We start from the raw sequence: 16,130 nt of genomic DNA on the forward strand, positions 1-16,130 counted from the left end.
TTCTTGCTGCCTGTGTGAGCTCTGGGTAAAGGCCATGCTGTGCCATGGCAGAGCGCCAGCTGCCTGCGCCTCAGCTTACAGCTCCGGCGCGTGACCGTGCTGCAGTGTAACGTGCCACAGAGAAAGCAGGGCTCTGTCTTACCTCAGCCTTCGTTTCTCTCTTTGGTTTCCTCTCACTTCACGGTGGGAAATGCTTTCTGACTTGTACCTGACCTTGTGGGGGGCGGCTGCGGGGAAGTATGAATGTTCTTAAGGTGCTTAATGATCTGTTTTTATACACTTAACACATTTTTTTTCATTTTTAAGATATACTTCAGAAGCCCTTGTGAAAGGTTTAGTTGGCAAATTTGGTAGACGTTCATCCATCGGTTCATCGCAGATCTTCTGTTATAAATGGGGCTGGGAGATGAAGATGGCTTGAAGGAGGAGACTTTCCAAATAGGATTAGTGGTGAAAGCACAGACAGGTATGCAAGCTGTGCATACCCTGTAGATACGTGAAAGTCTGGCAAGTTTGTACTGCCACTGTGAACTTGCTCTGGCTGAGTACCTTGCTTTCAGAGATATGGGGTCAAACCTGCAAGGAGGGTTGGTTATTCACAGGTCTTGCTAAAGCAGCAACTGGATGGATTTCTTCACACACTTGCTGTTCAGTGCTTCTCCACCTTATAGCATGCTAATAGCGTAAGAGAACCTGCAGTTTAGGAATTGTTTGTATCCCTCAATATCCAGTGGTCCATCCAGTCAGGTATCCTTGCTGACGGAACAAAGCAGTGGTTCTCACTGTGCTGTACCACGCTTCTTTAAAACATGATAGGAAAGTTAGATTCTAGCTACTAACATGCCAGTTACAATGACTAACGCTAGCCGGGTCAGAAGAATGTGGCTGCTTGTCTCCCCTGTGTTTCTTTCGTAGCATTTAGACAGCCATACTATGCCATGCTGCAGGAAAAAGCTCTCCTTCCTCTTCCTCCAGCTTCTGAATGGAATCACTTCTTACCCAGAAAGTGGCCAGAATAACAGTTATGCTGCTAATGTCTTTCTAGTAATTTTCTTATCCATATCATGCTTATTGTGTGTATATATATATGTATTTTCATTTAATACGTGGCATACTTGGCTCTGTAACTTTAGAAATCAAGTGTAAAAAAATTTTTAATGCACTTTTTTCTTTCTTTCTTCTTTTTTTTTTTTTTTTTGTTCTATATGTTATCTGCAGAAAAGCATGCTAACCAGGTGGGAGAATCACAGGCCCTGGAAGCAAAGAGAGAAGGGGCAAAGTGCCATCAGTAGAAAATTGAGGTGAGCACAAGCCAGACTGGCATGGAGTGGTGTTGCACAGATGATGTATGAAGTACAACTTAATTGACACAAGTTGCTTAGGTAACTGGGAATACTTCTCTGCTGTGTAGTGGAACATACAGCATTAGTTTAATCTATTTCAATTTCTGTCACTTGGCAGTGTTGTTTGGAAAATACAGGTTTATATGTTTTTACAAAAAGTGTTCCTTAATATTAAAACATTTTATATGAACTGGTTTATTTTCCACTTTCATGGAGGTCATGATTAATGGAAATTTCAATTTTTCATATAGGATCTAGCACTGAGGAATTCTGCTAGTCCCAAATTTTCAATCTAGTTTTGCTTAAGCTGGTGTAGGATCAATTTAGGATGGAAGTTTCAGCTCTTATTCAGAAGCCAGTGAAATAACCGTGCATGTATACTTTAATTCTCAGTGCCTTGGAGCAATCAATATCCTGTTGGAAATTAAATGCAGAGGTCTTTTTGGAAAAAAATCTCAATGTAATAAGCTGTGAAATGGTACAACACTATGCTAACAGAATGAGCCTGGAATATGAATGATATACTGGACAGGTGAACCAGCTGAGACCAGAATTGACATCAGGATGTCAGTGTTAGGATGTGGAATCTTGTGGATGCCAGAAAATCTATAAAACTAATTTAGTATTAAGTCACAAAGCAAACACTTGCTTTTCATATTAGATTTTTTTAAGACCTGACCTTGTTACGTGTCAGTCAAGGGAGCCATTCTGAAGGACTATGCAGAGTACTTGGAGGCAATGTTAGATTTGCAGTGGATAAATTGTGCAATGGGGAGGAGGGATGAGTGGGGACAGAAAAAGGCAGTCATAAATTCCCAACATCCTTGGTACAGAGGGGCAGGATTCTTCTTTTACTGTAGTGATGCCACAGAATGCCCTATACTGTGAATTTACAGTATTGTGTGGCAGAATCTGACTCTGGAGCTTCACAGCTCTTTCTCTTTCTTGCATACAGGCTGCTCTTCAAAATGTCAACTGAACACATGTAAAATATCTTAAGCTTAAATCTGGCAGAATATAGGAATATAGCTGTACAGCATCCAACATATATCGAACCTAGCATCAGTTTCTGACCAAACGTGGGGAAGTACAGGGGAACAGCTCTAGCTATGTATCACAAGTGACTCTTTCTCCTGAGGACTTGCTCAGACCTGGCCATGGTATGGGTACTCCAGAGATCCAGATTTCTCTTTGAATTTGTCTAATCTCATTGTGAACCCACATGTACCACTTAGAGCATGCTGTGCGGTGTGGTTTGAGTTATCTGTGTGAAGAGTAAGGAGTCATCTCCTCAGGACTGTTTCCAGCTTGTCTCCTGCCATTTTCGTTTGATGTCTGCTAATCGTTGTACTGGAAGACAGTGCAGAGTTGCATTTTCCCCACACAGCCTCCACAGAATCTGATATTCTGCAGACCTCTGTCATACTCCATCCTCAGTCGCTTATTTTCCAGACTTCATTCCTGTCACAAATCTCCATCTTGCAGCATGACCTATCAATGTCACAGTACTGTAAGAGCAGAAACAAAACAGGTTATTGGGTCCAAATCTGTTTTCAGATGCTGTGCAGTAGAAACCGTAAAAGCACTGAGCATCTCAGAGAGGAAGTATCATTCCTGCCCTCCAGGAGGGGAGAAAGCAACGCTGCTGCCTGCTGTCCTGTACAGGCAGGCCCTGTTCTACTTGCACTCTGGGCATGCAGCTAAGTGTTGCACAGTGCTCAGCCCAAGCTAATACACACAGTCTCAGCAACAGATATAAATTAGTGCTCTATGCTGTGCTAATGTGACTACACAGCTTTTGGAAAGAAGTTGTCTTGTAGTTGGCTGGGTCAGAGCACCTGGAATGGAAGGGGAACTGCCTGTCCCGTGCTAAGCTGTGCCAGCGTGTCCTGAGCACTGTGCTTGTTGCCACAGCCTGTTGGGGAGCAGAGTAAGCAGTGGCTCCAGTGGTACCCTGCCATTAACCCGCCCTCTGATTTCATGCGTAGTCTGTCTACTTAGAGCAGTGCTGAAGCACAGCTACTCTTGCGCCAGCTTCTTTACTGCAGTGTAGACACCTACTGCTCCTTGTGTCTTTGCAAGCCAAGAAGGCTGTAATATTGACTCATGATTTTGAATCCATCAGTGTCTATTCACTCAAGGATGCTTTTTGTCACAGGCACAGCTTCTTGGGTAGTAGATTGCCAGGGACAGTTAAGTGGTCACAGCACTATTGACTCAGTCAAAGCCTTGAAGAGCTGCATTCATGGTGGCTACTGCATGAAGAGGAGACTGTGGAACAGCAGACATATGTCTTCCCCGCCAGCCCCTTCACCATCTTTGTAGCCCTCCTTTGGAGGTTATGTCCTTCTTAGATTGTGGCACCCAAAATGACACACTGCTCGAGGTGAGGCCACACCAAAGCAGAGCAGGACAATCTCTTCCCTTGACTGGCAATGCTGTGCCTGATGCACTCCAGGGTATGGTTGGCCCTTTTGGCTGCCAGGCACACCGCTGGCTCACATTCTACTAGCCATTAACAAGAATCCCCAGATCCCTTTCTGTGGGGCTGCTCTGCAGCCTCTTGTCCCCCAGTCTGTATGTACAGCCTGGGTCTGTCCAAGTGTCAGATTCTGCACCTGGCTCCTGTTAAACTTCATGCAGTTGGTGATTGCCAGCTCTCTAATTTGTCAAGATCTTTCTGCAAGGCCTCTCCTCCTTCAAGGGAGTCAATGCCCCCTCCCAGTTTTGTATTATCTGTGAACTTAGAATACCTTTGAGTCCTGCATTCAAGACATTTATGAAAACATTGAAGAGCACTGGCCCCAGAATAGAGCCCTGGGGCACACCACTAGTGACTGGCTGCCAGCCCGATGTAACCGCAATTACTATAACCCTTAAAAACAGTGGGAGTAGTAAGACTGTTCTCCAGGGTGGTGTGCTATCTGCCTGGGTCCTTCCTTCTTCCTTTCTCTGCTTCTCCCCTTTCTGTGGTAGTAGGGACCCAGCCTTTCATCCTGAGAGCAGCAAAAATTGGTTTTCCCTTTGAACTCCTGGAAAGGAGGAGTAGTTCTAGCTCTTTGTTATACTAAAATAGGTTGCATTCTTTAAATGATATTGCAAAAGGTAAGGGCCGTGTAAGTAGGAGGCTTATGTGTAAATCATGTAACTAACCTAAAGAATGTCTCTTCTCCACCTGCAATCACAACTAGTACTTGTTCTCCCCCCCTCTTTTTAACCTGAGAAATAAAGGTTGAGGAATGTTACGTTCTTCAGCTATTTGTGACTTGAACACATCCAGCAGAAGGCACGTGGGGTATCCCGTTAATACAAATACCTTACCAGTTGACTGATCACCATTTTAAAACACTTCTATTCCTTAGAATAGAAGTAGCATATGCCAGATTGGCATACACAATTAAATGCTGCCCAGGTGCTTGCCGTGATCTCAGATAATCACTGCTCAAGGAAAAGCAGGGAGGGACACCTGCAGGCTCCTGCTCAGCTTGAGGGAGAAACATGCCATTACAGAGGAGTGGGGGCTGTTCAAAGCTGCACAGCTCTTTTTGCTGTTGCGAGAGTAGAGCAGGTGAAGAAAGGTGATGTGCAGGTGGCACAGCAACACTTAGCTGCCACCCAGGTGCCTGAGGGCACAGCAGTGAGATGCTGGATGTGATCCAGTCTTTCCAGCACTTAGATGCACCTCTGGCGTGAGCTGCTGTTCAATACTTCTTGGGCTCCTCACTTTTTCCAACAACAGCATTGACTGGAACGCGCCTGACTGCTGTGACATGAGAGAAACCTTGTTATATTTCAGTCTGATAGTATTTTTAAAGGGTGAATGTTACCAGTGCTGTAAGCTGACAAGAAGTTATTGCAGAGCTGTTTGCTGAGTGAGGCTGCTGCGGTAATGCTGATGAGTGGTGCTCTGCTCCTTGCTGGGCGTGCCGGGGTGCGCTGACAAGCTGGAGGGAATTCACAGCAAAGAAAGAAGAGAGATGAGAGGCCTGGGAAGTGATTTATAGGGATGATTGAAGTGGTCATTATGTCAGACTAGAGTAAATGGCAGGTGAGAAGGCACATGACGAACAATTTTGTAGATATACTGGGAAAGAGGAGTTATTTAGGGCTCCTCCTGGGGACAGAAAAAGGAAGGTGAAGTACTGAAGCAGGAAAGGGAAAGTTATAAACTCCCTGTAAGGATGTCCTGGGTGACACGAGGTAAAACAGAAGGAAAGACGGACACCATGAGGGGGACGGAAGTGTTCAGGCTTGCATCGCAAGCTGCTGGTGGTTTATGCAGCAGTTTAAGACTCTGCTACCTGACATGGCCCTGGGTCCTTTGAGTCACCTACTTCTTTCAGCCTGGGATGACCTGTCTCCAAGTCTCTGAAGTTACTACACGAAGGTGCACCAGCAGTTTAGTGGGAACCATTGTTTCTCTGAGTGTCTTTGAGATTACTGTCCTTGTCTTCTGGTATCAAAAATAACTATACCAATTTTACATCTTCACCAGGTTTTTGATTTGGTTCCATTCCCTTCTCTTCTCTTTTCAGCGCTGTCATTTGGTAGTGCTTTAACATTCCTGAAAGAAGAATTTACTCATCTCCTTGTGCTCTGTTTTTCATGTAACCTTTTTCGCATTATATATTCTTTCGAGGTGAAATCTGTCATGATCTCAGTGCATCATAAATATTGAGTTGAGAAGTATGAGCCGATCATCTAGTCTGCTTTCCTGATTTTGACAAATGGCACTCTAATGTGTTGTTTGACTTTGGTTTTGACACTCTCAAACAATGGACTTGTGATTTCAGCGGTCAGCAAGTTTTTTTTTTCCCTCAGTCTTTTTTCTGCTGTCACTTTGTTTTTCCTAATAATCATCCCTTGCATAACACTTTCCTTTTCACCTTCTTCCTTGGTGTATTATACCTTCCAAAAGCATGTTTGGGGTGTGGAACATTTCAATGCTTTACCGAGGAGGTTGCTATTAGTTTCCTACTTTTCAAGTGATGAAACTGAATCCCAGAAGGGAAACTGGATCATCAAAAAGCCATTAACTGAACCTCCAGTACCTGGTTCCCTATCTCATGCTCTTTTAAGTATGGGGCCCTGTTTTCTGTTACAGTTACTTATCTCTGTGAGATACACTGATTGACTCAACTCCCTTGGCTTCACTGACAATACTGCTGGGCCCATTTGCTGTCTTCAGGAGTTTTTGTGAAGACTGGTTGGGTTTGTCTCGGCTTTCTTGGGAGAAAAGGCCACCTCTTCCTGCCAGTAGAGAGGGGGCATCCTGGCTAAGTCTCAAGAAGATGAGTCCTGGTCAGGCTTATGCTTCACACTGTCATCTATTTCCAGACCAAAGTTTCTCCATGATAATGTGGACTGGCATAGTGTGATCTTATTGTTTTGTATTTTACAGCGATGCTTAGAAGTCCCTTCAGAGTCCCATGGGTCTGCAAGCCCTCGTACACCTGGCAGGTCAGCAGCTCCATCCAATAGACCCTCCTCTGTACTCAAGAAATGCGTACATGGTCATGGAGAATGTAATCTCCTGCTGCAGGACCAGAGCATGACCTGGTACATAAGGTGTGTGGTAGCTACAATGCTCCCCTGTGTGCTACCACTTCTAGAAGCAGGTATGACCAGTCTGGTTTAACCTTTGAGGAGGGACGCATGTAGTCTGATTATCACATTTCCAGTAGTATCTAAATGCTGCAGTCAAGGACTTGTGTGTTTTTATGCTGGGACTGAGCACAACAAACTTCTGTGTTAAGTGACAAGTGAGACTATTGTCTTTGGCACTAGTGCTAATGATTCATTACTGCTGTCCTGCTAGAATGTGGTTTTCTTTTTGTCTTTGGGTTGTTAAAATTACTTTCCTAAAGCCAGCCAGCTAGTCAGTGGAAGAGCTAGAACCAGAATGCATGCACAGCTGGATCTTTTCCTTTAGTGTAGTTTGTGACTAGATCATTAGCAAAAATAAACTTCAGGCAGGCTTTAAGTTGGCAGAACATCATTATGAGCTTGGTCGCTATCCTAAGTGACAGAGTCATTGCACTTTTCCAACGGACAGTTTAATGTGTATTATTTTATTATGCTTGCCTGTTATTTCCTTTCTTCCTTCCCAGGTGGGAGTAACCTTGTAAGTGATTCCGATTAACACAGATGGCTGTTTCTCTACTACTCCAGCCCTCTCAGCAGATGGAGTGGGCTTGGCGCTGCGGTGTTAGGAGCTGCAGAGGACGTGTATGCTTGGTGGAAGCACAGACTGAGTCACTCACATTTATGGTGTTCTTCCTGTTGAAAAGATTAATGTGGAGATGAAAAATAAAGTGCAAAAAAATTGCTTCGCTGCAGAAGTAACCGTGGCTCCTAGTAAGGAGCTATAAAAAGCAACACGGTGGAGATTGATTTATGAAGAACAAAACCAGAAGGAATTCTGCAGAACACAGTTAAATGATTACAACTGCTAGGCCGTGAGGAAGGCCAGGTGCTGTTTACAGTGGGACACAAGGGCATAGCTGAATTCAGGGGAATGAAAATGAGTATACAGAATGCTGGCTGAACATCCCAGAAATGTGCTCGGTAGTGGGAGCTTTCTTCTGCTTCCCAAAGGGAGTGGGAGAGAGCCCCAGCACTCTGGATAAATTGGTTCTGTATTGAACAAAACAGGGCTAAAGTATGTCTTAGAACTTCATGGCTGTGCAGGGTTGTAGGAAGGGGCTCAATACAGGCTATTCTGACCTCACATCTGGCTGTGCGAAGGCAAGTACTTGCTTCTCCACCTTGGAGAAGGTGTGTGAAGAGCAGCAGGTTCTGAAGAGCTGCAATTCCTTGTCCTAAAGCATCTGTCTGTGCTTCTGCTTTAGATGAAATTGGAGAATTGCATGAACTTTTCCAGCTCTTTAGTGAATCTTATTTTTCTTTCCTTATAGACTAAGCGAGTACTGGCTTGTATAAATTGAAGTTTTTCTCAATTCCTGGAAACTTCAGAGAGGATTTTAGGGTTAAACTGGGACCAGATGATCAGGCTTTTTTCTGGTGACAGGTTAGTTTGGGGAATTGGAAGGGAAAGCATGTGACAGATTTTGGGAATAAATTCTAGGGATCTAGAGTACGTGCATACACCCGTCTCTGAGATGGCAAGGACTATTTTCAGATAGTTCATCCCCTGTTCAGGAAACCCCTCAGTCCTCAGTTTCCTTGGAAGGACTTCAGCTCTGTTCCTTCCTCAAGGTAATCAGTGCAGTCATATTGATTCACTGAATAAAATAGGCCTTGAATATCAGATAATTTACCACCCAGATAGAAATCAGCAGCAGTGCCAATTAAGTCAAAGTCAGTCTGAAAGCTTTAGGAAAGTAGAACGAGACCCAACCACTTAACAGTGAAGCATATATGATTTTTGAAGTATTTTTTTCTTCCTGGGAACCATCATGGAGCAATGCTTGATAGGTCAAAAAATAACAAAAAGCTGAAAGGTACAATGATAAAAACTTCAGAAAGGGATGTACAGCCCCACTGAACACAGGGCAATCTTAGTCTCATTCAAGCACCTCTTCCAAGTTTTTTCCCCTTACCACCCCCTCTTCCACTGTAGCCTGTATCCCAGTTCATGTAACACCACCTTGACAGTTTGACTTCTGAGATTTGACTTAAATTAATGGTCTAGATGAGCAACCCAGACACATTTCCAGGTATCTGTGAGTTCCTAATTGATTCCTGCACAGAAAGCACACCATTCGCATTCAGTGTCCGTGCAGACATCCACAGTTAGGTAATGCATTTTCTGATCTCTTACTGTTTTAGAACATGTTGTTTTGGGGGGAACAGCAAAGCCCATGAGAATTACTGAATTCTGCTTGTGTGGGTACAAAACCAAACCACGTGTTCTGTACGTGTCCTGGATGCAAATCCAGGAGCTGCTGCACTGGTTCATTGCAAAGAGCAGAACAGTTCTCTCCTACAGGGGCCAACACATGTTCTTTAGAAACAGGTTTAAAAATCTCTTTACTTAATGACTCAGGTTGGATCAATGAATAATACTTCTTCTGTGCCCTGTGTGGAGAGCAGTTTTTGTCTGAACTGAGAACAAACTATGATTTTTATCTTTATTGGTGTAACAACACATACTGTGCTTCATCAGACAGTCATCTCTAACCTTTTGTTGGCTTTTACAAATTTACTGTACTGCACCATTGTCACAGCCCATACAGATTGGTTTCCTGTTTTGCTCTTTTCATCTTCCCAGAATTTCTAACGCGTAAAGTTTCCTCTGATTTCTGCCACATCATCTGGATTTGGAGCCTGACTAAATGCCACAATTTTAGCCTGTGGAGGACTTTCAATGTCATATTGGTGAATTGGGCTTTTTTTCCTCCATTGTTCTGTAAAATGTTCCTCTAGGTCACTTACTGCTTTTCCAGAAGATGCTAACACTTGATAAGGGAATCATACTGGTAACAAGTCCTGGGACTGTCTACCCTATGCCTCTTGATAAATTGTTTTAGAATTTTTTGGAGAAACTTTTCCAATGGACTCTGAGGACTTTTTAATTTTCCTGTCAATGTGGCAGATTTTTGTGACTTTAATGCATGATGATAGTGTTGAAATTTCATTTTTGTACCAGTGCTGGTCATGCTAATTGTTGTGCTTTTTAAAATTGTCTTGCTGCTTAGCACCTAATGTGGTCTTCCCTTGTATTATACAGCAGGTAAAATTATTTATACCTCTTAATGTTTCTTTATCTACATCTGATGGGTGACTCTGGGACAATGCTAGCTGCATATTTTTGTTTGTTATTTATAAATAAGCACATTTGTTTTGGCTTCACGCCAGGTCAGTCAGGAGTCCTTTCCATTCAACAAGGTATTGAGCAGATTTTGGCAATATCTACGAAATCTAATACAATCCAGATAAGTTTTATAATATTCCATTGTAGTTCTTATTTTCCTGTAACGATCTCATCCTCTGTGGGTTGTCATCCCTCCATACTGTGAACAATGGAGCTGTTACATGCTTTTGCTAAATTCCATCTCTCTCTGGCAACCACTGGCTGTTGTCCCCAACTCCATGTACATGTTCAGTAGCACACAGCCATTTGGGGCTTATTTTTGCTACTAAGCTGTGATATGCTATAATCTCTGAGATTTGTCCCATTATATGCTTTTAAAGATCTTGCAGGATTGTCTTGACATCTCCTGTAAGAAGTGTCTGCTGCTTTACATATTTTTAGTATGTCAGAAAGGGATGGTCTGTTTTGTTATAATGTAGGAATGCGTACCTTCCCTAGATACTGCATTTTGTCAGGTCGTCTGTCTTTGGCACCTCTACTAGAGGTTGCTTCCCCAGTGGTCTTGCCCTCTGTATCTTGCTTCAAAGCAAAGGAAGGTCTGGAGGATTGTTCCAGGTGTTTGCTTCAGCTGTCACTTGTTTGGAGGGTTGTTGCTCATCTGGAGAGTTAAGCACTTATTTTAATCCCAAAGTTACACAATACAGCCTTCAATAGTATTTATAATCAAAAATAAAAGTAATGATTGTGACTCTTCTGTGCTAAAATTATATGCACTCATGACACCTGAATTTCCTGAAGAAATACCTTTCAGGGATCTCATTTCAAATGTAAATCACACATTACTTCCTACTCTTGGTTGTACACTTACTTGAATATTTCCCAGACTGAGTTCTCATGAACTTGAAGACTGATTTGTGACCAAATCATAGAGGAGGAGTGTCAAAACACTGTTTCCTGCAGATACAGGCCTGCACTCTGTGCGTGCTGCATGCCCTACCACAGCACTGAGATGGTAACAGCTGTTTGGAGAAGGGTGAGCAGGCAGCAAACAATCCCATTTGCTTCCTGTGGTAATACCTGTGGGTTGTCCAGAAACAAAGTTGCAAGGAGTCTCTTTCTCATGCTGTTCCCAGAACACAAAGCTGATGCTTAGAGTTCTGTGGAAAACGAAGGTTTTAAGAAACTCTGTTCCCTCCGACTCCCAGGCCAAAGCAAAATTCCAGATAAAAATCCACTGGAGTATCTAGAGCACTGCTGACAGAAGAAACTTCTGGCAGTGCAGTAAGACAGCTAGTTTTCATGAGCTAGTTTTCAAGACCAGGGTAGTTTAAGTGTTCAAGTTTGGCTGCTTTTCCAGACCCTTAGAGCTGACCTCATAGCTTCTAGCTGTGTCTTAGTACTTACTAATTGCTAAGGATGCTATAAATAAGATCTAAAGGTCAGGCCAAATGTGAAATCAGATCAAAGGCTCACAAGTAAAGTATAGTTGACTTTTTTTTTCTTTTTTTTTTCTTTTTTTTTTCTTTTTCCCTGAACAGTTGCACTACAAGCTTCATTTGGTGTGGACTTCTGTTACTTTTATGTCACAGCCTGTGACATTTGGCTATTGGAACTCGATTGATTATTTTGTTTGTTTCTTTGTTTGTCTTTGGTTCAACTAATGATGTACAAACCAGGATGAAACTGGCTTCTTTCTCTTTGCTGTTCTGTCTCCCCTTTGGGTTAAATAGGATGGCACAATAGTCCTTTGCTCCCATACTGGCTTCCCTGTGATCACAGTCTTTTTTCCAGGTCTTTTCTTTCATACACTGACTTCTCCAGTCTTTGCCCCATTAAAAGCCTGGATCTTAAATGCTTGTTGGATCTTAAATGTTTGTTAGTTGGGTGCTGTTGTTGCTCTTCATTCCCCATAGCAAGGCTGCTGTTGTGAGGCTTTGGTACCACACACTTTCACGGAGGACTTTGTCCTCTGCTCCTATGAGGGCAGCAGCCACCCTCATTCATGACCTTTCCTCATCACTCCTTTCCATGACAGCAGTGATGGTGCAGGGTCATGGAGGTCAGGAGACAGATTTTATTCTCCTTCCTCTCTGACCACAGGCCTGTTTCCAGTCCTCGGTGGAAAAAGTCATTTCTTCCGCTATATGCTTTCCCTCCATCAGTCTCTGTTTTTTTTTTTCTCACAGGCAAATTAAAAGTGGGAAGACCCTCATATCCACAGAAGTGGAACAGGCTCCCTAGGGCAGTGGTCACAGCACTAAGCCTGCTGGAGTTCAAGAAGCGCTCTCAGACATATGGTTTAATTTTAGGTAGTCTTGTGGGAAGCCAGGAATTGGACTTGATGATCCTTGTGGGTCCCTTCCAACTCAAGATATCGAAAGATTTTGTTGCTCTCACTTCTAAGTGCCACCAGTAGAGGAACAGGGGAGGAATGAGAGAGAGACTGAAAACTTGGGAGATGACTGTATCTGACAAAAATGAGGGCGAAGCATAGCATGACACAACTAAGTTTATTTTTTTTTGAGTGACTTGAGGAAATACTGGGAACCAGTGTGCCAGTAAGGCAAAGCTGATATGTAGAAGCCCGGTGCAATGCAACTAACATGTTACAGCCTGGTGGGCCTGCACCAGACGTGCAGGTTTGTTGGGCAGGGTCTCTACCAGGGTGTCTCTGAAACAGCTGTTTTTAATTGTACTGGCTCTGAGCAGGTGACTTAAGCCCCCACACCCCATCTCATTTCAGAGGGAAGAGTGCCTGGCACTGTCAGACTCCATCCCACCCCCAGTAGTTGACTGGCAAATGATTTGACATCTGTTGCTCAGCATTTTCTTCTTGGAAGCCTAGGAAAGGGTGTTTTTCCACGCGGGGGCTCCGGTGTGGGAACTCCGTCTCCTGGCTGGGGCCAGGCCTCCCCTGCCTGTGCCTGGGTGGCTGGGCTGTCTCCTCATACAGCAAAACACAGCTGGCTTCAGGTCACCAAACTCAACAGAGCTGGGCTGGCAGGGATCGCTGCCGTGAGTGTTGAAAAGGGGGGTGGAAAACCCCTAATGCCAGACTCTGCCTTTACCCCACATTGATAAAATGCAAGCAAAGTTGGATATTCTTAGTTTTTCAGTGATGCCTGCTCTTGGGGTTACCACGTGATGTGACTTTGTCCATCCTCCATAGGGCAGGGTCAGGTGGTTCTTTGCCTTGTTGCCTTATGACGACAATCATTGTGATTTCTCTCATCCCTCTTCATACGCAAGATAGGATGGGAAAGCATCACTGCCTGCTCCCCTCTCCCGCACTAGCTGTTCAGTCTTGCCTTTTGGGCTCATTCTGTGTCTTATACCAGTCTCTTTTCGGACAGAGGTTTAATGGCTGTAGGATGTTCTGCAAAACTGGTCTGGAAGCTGATCAAGTTACTGTGTCTGTACTATTTCCCTTGAAGTGTTCTTGGTCTTTTGTGCCCTTGACTCTTGAAGTGTATTACAGGGATGTCCATATTATTTGCAGTGATTTGGGAGAGCAAACAACTTGCGAGAGCTGACAATTGACTAATTCTGAATACCACCAAAACAATGCACTTTCCTTCTGATTATCTCCATTTTAAAATGGAGTGAAGAGAAAGTTGATGACATGAGTGTAGTGATGATCACTTCTGGCAGAATAACACAGTGGATCTGTTCCTTCAGCGTGGGAAATAAGGGGCATATGAGGGGAAAAAAAAGGCAATTTTAGGAGGTTTGTACCAGGGAACAATCGCGTTGTTGCCTTCTTGGGGTGGTCAAGGTAAGTCTGGCCTCCTCTGGGCCATATCTCGTTTGTCAGGATAACTGACAGGTTTTGGAAGAGTTTGGGCATCAGGTGAGATAGGGACACTTACTGAAAAGACACTGGTACCTGTCTTGATGCTGAGAGCCCTGATATCTCTGAGCATGATGTGGCAGGAGCACAGTGCTGGACAAGCTGTTATGAGTGGGCAGGCTTCTGAGATGCAAGATGACATGGTGGGTGAGGTAGCCACAGGAATGTGCCTTGGTAGGAGACAAGTCTCACATGAAAAGAGGGGATATACTAGCTTTCACAGTCCCTCTGAGAGATCTATTTCAAACCTGTGGTCCACAGCCCGGGCTCTGCATCCAGGTGCCATTCACCTGGGAAACACCCTGGGAAGTAGAGGCATGCTGAGCAACAGAAAATCCACGCGAATCCTGGGTACATGTATGCGGTCCACACAAGCAGACCTTCTCTTTACAAGAATAAGGGTCACTTAGGAGGGATGAAAGTAACAACTAATGGAATCAGCTTGTGGAAACTGAACAGTGTGCTCATCTTTTCTTAAGAGCGGGGCTTTCCCTGTTTCATAGAAGTGGCTGTTAACTATTTTGCTGCAGTATACTGTCTCTGTACTGGAGTCTAAGCCCTAAATTTGCAAGGCATTGAGTTGTACAGTACACAGGGGATTGTAAAACCACAGCTGTACCAAAGAGCCAGAAGATTACTTGTTTGATCATCGCTCTAAGGTATTGAAGTAAGATATGAGAGAGAAGAGAAGGAAGGGCCTGGGAGAAAATGGGGACAAAAGTGACTCCAAAACCCTTCCTGTCTCTTCTACTGGGTGGCTCGTTTAATTCAGCAAGTTCCCCACAACTTTCTGTCCTTTCTGTGCATAAATATGAACATTGGTAGCTAAAGATATCTGTGCTCTTGAACCTGCTCTCATCATGGCAAGAAGTGGAACAATGCATGGAAATAATTGGGGTTCTTTACTTCATTTGCATGTCTGGAAAAATCATGGCTTCCTGTAGCACTTCCCATTTGTGGTTATCTCCTGAGATGCATCTGTTTAGATATGCAATAGCTGGCAAGAAAAGCCTTATCCAGAATCATAACAGCTTTTCAATAATACCGTATCTATAACTCTTTGAAAATGAATGAGGAAAGTGATCCTAGGAATTGCAGAGAAATGACCATCTGATACAGGGCTAGAGCACTTGGGAGCCTGCAATCCCAGGCATGTTAATGTGTGTTCTTCATGGATAATAATTCATCTTAACTTCTGTCTATCCCGTTAGCCTTATTAGTCATCTATTGCTTTTACAACTCTACCTAGTAAAACCAGCAGGATACAAAACACAGAGAGATGCTTCTAATCTTTCTTTTTCTCTGCTTTGCATCATACTACATGCTTACAGGTAGTGGAGTAGACTTAAACATGTGGGTCTGGTCAATGGTACTTTGCTTGTTAGCAGCATGGAGAAGGAAAAACTGATCCAGGAATTTTGCTGATCACGGTAATTTCTTTCAGTTGGTGCAATCTGTTGAGGTTGGTTACACATTCCAGGGAGAATCAAACATCTTGGCAGTCCAATGACAGATGAAATTTGACATGGATAAGGATACAGTAATGCCTATTGGCAAAAGTAATCTGAGTTTCTCTTCACCTGTGTGGGCTCTGAATTTGCAATCTGGTCTGAAGGCAGAACATGAGGATAGATGTTATTGCCGACAACTTAATGAAGTGCATAGCTGCAATTTCAAAAAGGGAACTGAGCTGATCACAAGTTTTAAAAAACAAAAACAAAATTCATAGCAAAAATGGATATTCTAGTAGAAAGTTAATGAAGAACACTCAATATTAATGCTGCAGTTGCCTTCTGAGAACAGCAGCTCAGAAGCTGGGTCAAAAAGAATTATTTACTGGATATTAAAAGCACTTCAAATTAAATGAGAGAAATGCTTAGAAGGCTATTCCGTCTGTATTAAGCTAACTTCTCTGAGGCACGGAAGAAAGTATTATGGATGTGATTATTGTTTCTTGGAGGCATTTTTTCTTTACATCCTTCCTTGAAGTACTAGTACTGGCTACTGCCAGTGGGACAGAACATCAGCATGGACTTAAGGTCTGATTCAACAGGGTAAATGTTTCCACAGCAAAATTACAGTGATACGTCGTACAGTGCTCTGTCATTTCAGTAAGCTCTCAGGACTTGGGTCATCCCTCCGCTAAAGAAATGCACCGTCA

The 16,130-nt window shown here is 43.5% G+C and overlaps 1 long non-coding RNA gene across 1 annotated transcript in view; it reads left to right on the forward strand.

Annotated features, from left to right (window-relative positions):
- Window positions 1–16,130, forward strand: part of LOC136789688 (uncharacterized) — a 291,948-nt gene that overhangs the window by 35,706 nt on the left and 240,112 nt on the right. Inside the window, exons 6-7 of the long non-coding RNA XR_010828602.1 lie at window positions 307–466; window positions 1,219–1,301. This is a non-coding gene — a long non-coding RNA (uncharacterized lncRNA). The remainder of the gene's footprint in view (window positions 1–306; window positions 467–1,218; window positions 1,302–16,130) is intronic.

Source organism: Anser cygnoides, chromosome 1 (genome assembly GCF_040182565.1).
Source record: "Anser cygnoides isolate HZ-2024a breed goose chromosome 1, Taihu_goose_T2T_genome, whole genome shotgun sequence".
NCBI classification, from domain to species: Eukaryota; Metazoa; Chordata; class Aves; order Anseriformes; family Anatidae; genus Anser; species Anser cygnoides.